General features: G+C 43.7%; 1 long non-coding RNA gene across 2 annotated transcripts; it reads right to left on the bottom strand.

Annotated features, from left to right (window-relative positions):
• Positions 1 to 921: 921 nt before the first annotated feature.
• LOC143942064 (uncharacterized) lies at positions 922 to 4,201 on the bottom strand. Of its 2 annotated transcripts, XR_013264670.1 has the most exons (4): positions 1,911 to 4,201; positions 1,668 to 1,754; positions 1,379 to 1,535; positions 922 to 1,169 (listed from the first exon to the last, which is right to left on the bottom strand). It is a non-coding gene; the product is annotated as an uncharacterized LOC143942064 (long non-coding RNA). The 2 variants fall into 2 exon arrangements; XR_013264666.1 differs by lacking the exon at positions 1,668 to 1,754 and having other exon boundaries at positions 1,911 to 2,339.
• Positions 4,202 to 6,445: the final 2,244 nt, after the last annotated feature.

Below are 6,445 nucleotides of genomic sequence, written 5' to 3'. Positions count from 1 at the left end.
GCTTGTCTGACTGCTCTGCTTCCAGCCTCCTGTTTCGGTGCCATCTGCTGCTCTACCTCCAGTAGTGGTTCCAGCACCTGCCTGAAGTCCTGCCTCTGCCAGAGTTCCTGCATTGGTGTCCTGGTCCAGCCTCTCCGCCTGCCGCTCTGCTTCAGCTTCCTGCACCTGCCTGCTGATCCTGTTTCCCTCCGATTCCAGCCATCCCCTGATCCAGCTGTTGATCCTGCCGGACACTCGTGCCACTCTTGACTCTTGTGTTACCTGTATACACTACCAGGGCCCTTGAGTCGGAGCCGCAAGAGAGGTCTCCTCCTGCAAGTCGGGCTCTACCACCAGGTACGTGACACCTAATTACTAAGTAAGACAATGTTGCCTCCCTTATCACTTCGTTTAATTGTAATATTTTTTGCATTGCGTAGTTCATTAGGGGCTTTTAATTCATCTTAATTCAAATTGTTATAGTCATCCAACTGCCAATTGATGGATTTTAGATCCGTTTGCACCAGTTCCAAGAGTACACTGATCCATTTGTTTTCACTTATGTTTGGCAGCTTTTAGATTTGATTATCAGATCCATTTTTCTTTTCCAGGGATTCATTATTCTATCCGTTTCATCTTCAGGGGGGTCATCATCATCATTTTCATCCAGCAATTCAATTAGGTCCAGCAGGAATTGTTTCTCCCTTTCACTTTCAGCGGAACTTAAATCTTTATGTCTTTGTTCATAGTTGCATAGTGTGATATTGGGGTGTTTAGCTCAAGTGGATAGATATAGAAATACTCTGACAAGGATCCGTTCAAGTAATATACAATAATGGTACCAGCATCCCAAAGGAAAATATATGCACAAAAAGTTTGGAGGTAAGGGACTTTTGCGGCACCAAATATTGAAAGTGAAAAACAAAAATAAATTAGAAGAAGTATACTAAAAGAATATACAAGTTTATTTCACATATATTTCACAGAATATAAAAGAAGTCAAACATTTAATACAGTTCCCTATGGTCAATAATTGACACCTAGTCCACAAACACAGGTGACATTCTCTTTAAAGACCAACAGAGGTTCCATCCCAGTACGTTCAACATGTTTCGCCTTGATCGGCTTCTTCAGGAACAAGGGAGTAGAAGTATTCATATCACACGAAGACAAATATGTTACTCTTTAAACTATACATACAAAGAAAGAAAAAAGAAAAGAAAAATCAATTCAGAAAAATCGCATCACAAATACAAATCTTTATGTAGATAACAAAGCAGCAAGCATAAAATACAATAATATAGTATCAAAAGTTGCAAGTGCGTGAAGGAGGGAAAAAAAACAAAAAAAAACCCAACAACACCCCTCCCAAGATCCAGATATTAAATACTCCCCTTACCTCCAAGAAAGGGGGAAAAAAGAAACATCTACACCAGAAGGGATTGATCCTCCTCACAAAATATTTTTTCATTCATCAACACCGCAGATAATGCCGATCTGCCCTCATGTATGGCCAGAAGGACCCGCAGAGAGGGTGGTGATTATTACAAATGTCTCTGAAAAATATACATAAAATAGTACCTGAGTGAACTATTAAACAAAACGATTTCCCGGATCATAAAGACATAAGAATACAGGCCGGTGAAGGTCCCACCCAGATCCCCATTACAGGGACCACACCTACCCACCTTATAAATCAGTTAAATGGAGTTACTATAGATCAGGGAGCTTGGGAAAAAGGCAAAAGATCTTCGAAAGGTTAATATCCACAGGATCTAATAAGAAAATAAATAACAAACAAATATATGACCCCCTCATGATTGTTATACTACTGTGGCCCCTTAGACCATGAAATAGCAAACTGCATTTTAAAAAATGCGAAAAATCGCACAAAAATGCATCATGAACTTCAAAATATACAAGTCTCTCACCTCTTTGCGGTTTTGGACTATAAATGTTCAGATTGACCCACTGGCCCGCAGTTTAGGACAGGAAACGGAGGGAAAGGAGGAAAAGGAGCAGAGGATTAGCACCCCTTCTCCCGAACACAGCAGACCCACAACGTCCAGACTGAACCAGATCCTATCCACCTTGCAGTGTAGAAGATAAACACAATTATACAAAGTACAGCCCCTAAGGGCACACAAACAAGTATGCTCAGCAAATGCTCTAACAAAACACCACAAGACTGCCTTTTTACCTGACAAAAATACGCAGGACAAACTTCCCGAGCTTCCAAACACTCCCAGCCTGTCACATGGCAGGCCAGGTTTAAATAGCCCTCTCCATGGCGCCAAAACGTGACATGTGACGTCACAGTGTCATGGCGCCAAGCGGACGCAATGAAAGGATGTCCCAGGTCATCAGACTGCCGCTGGAACCGGAAATGAGTGTCATTTCCGGTGCGCATAGGTGTTGGCAGGAAGGGAGAAAGACTACCTCTGCTGACACCTCCTGGACATAGTTGAAACCCATCTGTGTTGGCACAAGGTATTTTTTGAGAGATACAGTATGAATATGATTGTTCCATGGGGTTTGAGGATTCAAATTTTCCCTAAAATCAAAAAAGTGGAACCTAATGTTAAAAAAGCCTGGGAGCAATGTTTACAAGCATGTTCAATAGAAATTATGAGAATACTCTGTGAACAATACGACACGGATATGGGTGAACTGGATAATGACATTTTAAAATGACAGGGTGATCACAATAACCTTAGTACTCATGCTTACTTTTTGGAAAAGGATAAAGGGTTAAGGGAACATCTGACAAAATATGCGACTGGAATTATTAAGTTAAAGGAGAGCAAATATTTGAAGGATGAAAAAGCCTATGATCAAGAACAGGCCTATAAATGGCAACAACAAGGGAGACCGTTTAGACCAGTGGTCATCAACCCTGTCCTCAGGGCCCACTAACAGGCCAGGTTTGCAGGATAACTGAAATACATCACAGGTGATATCATTTGCTGCTCAGTGATTGCAGTATTCTAGTCTGCATCTGCCCAAGGTAATACATAAAACCTGGCCTGTTAGTGGGCCCTGAGGACAGGGTTGGTGACCACTGGTTTAGACAGAAGTCCCCTTAAAATCAAATCCCTCAAATAAATAACCCGAATTTAGTAGACTCAGATACATCTTCAGTGTCTTCGGCGTCGTACGTGCCTATTTCATTGCGCACAGAGAAGTCGGGAGCAATTCAGCGCAAAAGGAAAAAGGACAGTGAAACAAGCTCACAGGGTCGACAAAGACCCAATAAGACAGCCAGTAAGGATAAAAAAACCCAACCTAAGCAGACGAGCACTTCAACAACCCCCAATACAACTGTAGTGGGAGACAGTTCAAGTCACTCAATACTATTGTTAAATACCCCAATTAGAAATATCGAGACCATATCCAGGATAGCGGGACCTATGGGCTCACAGGCAGAGGCGGATCCAGAGTCTAGTCTCAGGAGGGGCACTGCCAGAAAATAAGGTGTTGCTTACAGAACCATATTTAATGTATCATACAGTCCTGATTGAACAGAGGGGGAGCCAATCAGCAATGTCTGCCGGCCACCCACGATTGCTCCCCACAGAGATAGAACGGGGGTCTGCCTATGTAAACAAGGCAGACCGCCATTCTGTTAGAGATGAACAGAGTGATCTTGTGTTCCTGCTAACCAGGAACATGGAGCACTCTGTTAATCTAGTGAATCCACCCCTCACACTGTTAGCAAGAACCCCCTAGGAACACACTAAGGGCACTTTTATACCTGAGCGTTGGGTGCTTTGGCAGTAAAGCGCCGCTATTTTTAGCGGCACTTTACCGTCGTTTTAGCATCGCTTTTCTCCTGATAGTGGGGCTTTTAACCCCCACTAACGGCTAAAAAGGGGTTAAAAGCAGCCGCAAAGCGCACGCAAAGCGGCACTTGATTTCAATGGTCAGGGTCGCTTTAGCGCATGTAAAGCGCCTCAGTGTGAAAGGGGTCTTAACCTTTTGATCGCCCCTGATGTTAACCCCTTCCCTGCCAGTGTCATTAGTACAATAACGGTGCATATTTTTAGCCCTGATCACCGTATTAGTGTCCCTGGTCCCCAAAAAGTATCAAAAATGTCAGTTAGGTGTCTAATTTGTCCGCCGTAATGTCCCAGTCCTGCTAAGAATCGCTGATCTCCGCCATTACTAGTAAAACATGAATAAAAATTAAAAAAAATTGTAGATGCTATAACTTTGTTTATTACATTTTTGATACAAAAAATATGTAGAAGAATATATAGCCCTAAAATGATGAAGAAATAGATTTATTATAAAAATGTTGGGATATTTATTATAGCAAAAAGTAAAAACATTTTTTTTAAATTTGTCGGTTTTCTTTTGTTAATAACGCAAAAAAATAAAACACAGAGGTGATCAAATTCCACCAAAAGAATGTTCTATTTGTGGGAAAAAAGTATGTCAATTTTGTTTGGGTAGAGTGTTGCACAACCGCGTTGTCAGTTAATGCGACGCAGTGCTGTGCATCGCATAGAATGGTCTGGTCATTAAGGGGGTAAATCCTTCTGGGCTGAAGCGGTTAAGATTGAACAAGATGAATACTAAAAGAGCAGGTTTTTTTTCTTCATAAATAAGTGGCATAAATGTATTGTGTGATTTTACACAAACTACTACTAGTACTTTTTGTACTCACTTTAATTCTTATACTTTGGTGTGGGGAGGGGCTTCCAAGGACCAAGAGAGATGAGCAGGCAGCATCGCCAATCTCCATCACTTCACATACACTGTAGTCGCCACTGCAGCCTCCGTGTCTTCTTCATCTTGAGTGTCAGTCTTCATGTTCACACTGCGCTGGAGACTTGGAGAAGATCATGGAGGGAGGAGGTGGGTGGAGCCAACACTCTCACACTGGGCGCGGAGGAGGAAGAAGGCTCTGAATGCGGCGCCTCACTCTCCTCCCCCTCAGCAGCGGCAACCAGCACAGTGTGCATTAGAGAGGTCAGGCCAGCGGTGTAGCTCCACCCACCTCCGAGTCCTCCATCCATCTTCTCCAGGCTCCAGCGCGGCATGAAGAGAACAGGGTGCCGCTGCTGATGTGAGAGAGACTCAGGACAGGAGTCATTGATATTTTCAGGAGGGGCAATTGCCCCGTTGCCCCCCCTGGATCCGCCCCTGCTCACAGGGGCCCACACAGGGCTCCCTAGGGGCCAGGGCCTCTACGGATCTGCAAACAGCACCTATTTTCACCTCAAATGTTAATGACTCTAAGCGGACGCTTATAAATACACCCACTCCTTCAAAGAAAATGTCTCAACATTTAAAGTAATTGGTCCCGACCCCGGTACCACCGGGAGTCGGGGTGCATTTGATATTATTCATATCTCTTCATATCCTTTGTCAGAAAGTGAAATGGAAGTATTACAGCTAGGACTGACATTTTGTCTGGAAGAAAATGCTGATAAGTTTGAGTTGGTTAAAGACTTACATTTATTCGCTAGACGTTTGATGTATAAAGTACTGTATGACAAGGAACCCTCGGGGGCTCAAAACATGGAACCACTTGGTTCAAATCTGGAGGGGGTGAGTTTTGAGGATTTGCGAGCTCTGCATGACCTGATGGAACTTTGGGATGAAAGCAAACCGGAGGATGAAGGTTGGAGCCCCTATCCAAAGGATGGGATGAGTAACACTCAGGCATCCATCCTCCGGGGGCATTTGTGATTCAGGTCACTAGGGAAATAGAATCAACTAACTGGCAGAGTGGACCACAATCCAGTCTATCAAAAGGTCACAGGGAGGTACTCCGCAAATTAAAGTGGTTGTAAACCCTTACAACACACTTTGACCTACAGGTAAGCCTAGATTAAGGCTTACCTGTAGGTCCAAAAAATATCTCCTAAACCTATACGGTTTAGGAGATATTTGCCCGAAGACAGGCACCGCTGTCTACGGCGCATGCGCCGTAGACAGCGGCACGCAGGCGCACTGAGCGCGGCATTTCCAAGAACGGAGCTGCCGCGCGTGTCAGCTCCCGTGCGCATGCGCGGGAGTGACGTCATCGCGGCTTCGCCAAATGACAGCGGCGGAGCTGCGAGACCCCACCGACAACATGGATGCGCCGGACTACAGGGGACAGCGGTGATATCGCTGGCTCCTGTGTCAGGTAAGTGACACATAATGGGCTACTATGCGATGCATAGTAGTCCATTATGCTTTGCCTTTGCAGGGAATGAAAGAGGAAGTAAACTCATCAGGGTTTACTTCCTCTTTAAGTGCCAATAAACAGGTAATTATCAAACCATCTGATAAAGGTGATAATCTGGTACTATTAGATGTTGATCAATATGAAAAAATGTGTTTTGATATCATCCTTAATAGAACCTGGTATAGACCGGTCCCAGCATCACATATCAATTACTATCTACGTAAATACAAAAATATCATAGCATCAGCACGTTTGAAGGGCATTATTGATGTAAAAACTTTTGAA

This window comes from Lithobates pipiens, unplaced genomic scaffold (genome assembly GCF_037356315.1).
Source record: "Lithobates pipiens isolate NorthernLeopardFrog02 unplaced genomic scaffold, aLitPip1_a1.2 Scaffold_10, whole genome shotgun sequence".
NCBI classification, from domain to species: Eukaryota; Metazoa; Chordata; class Amphibia; order Anura; family Ranidae; genus Lithobates; species Lithobates pipiens.
The sequence above is the reverse complement of the archived record's forward strand: the minus strand, read 5'-3'. Positions and strand labels throughout refer to the sequence as shown.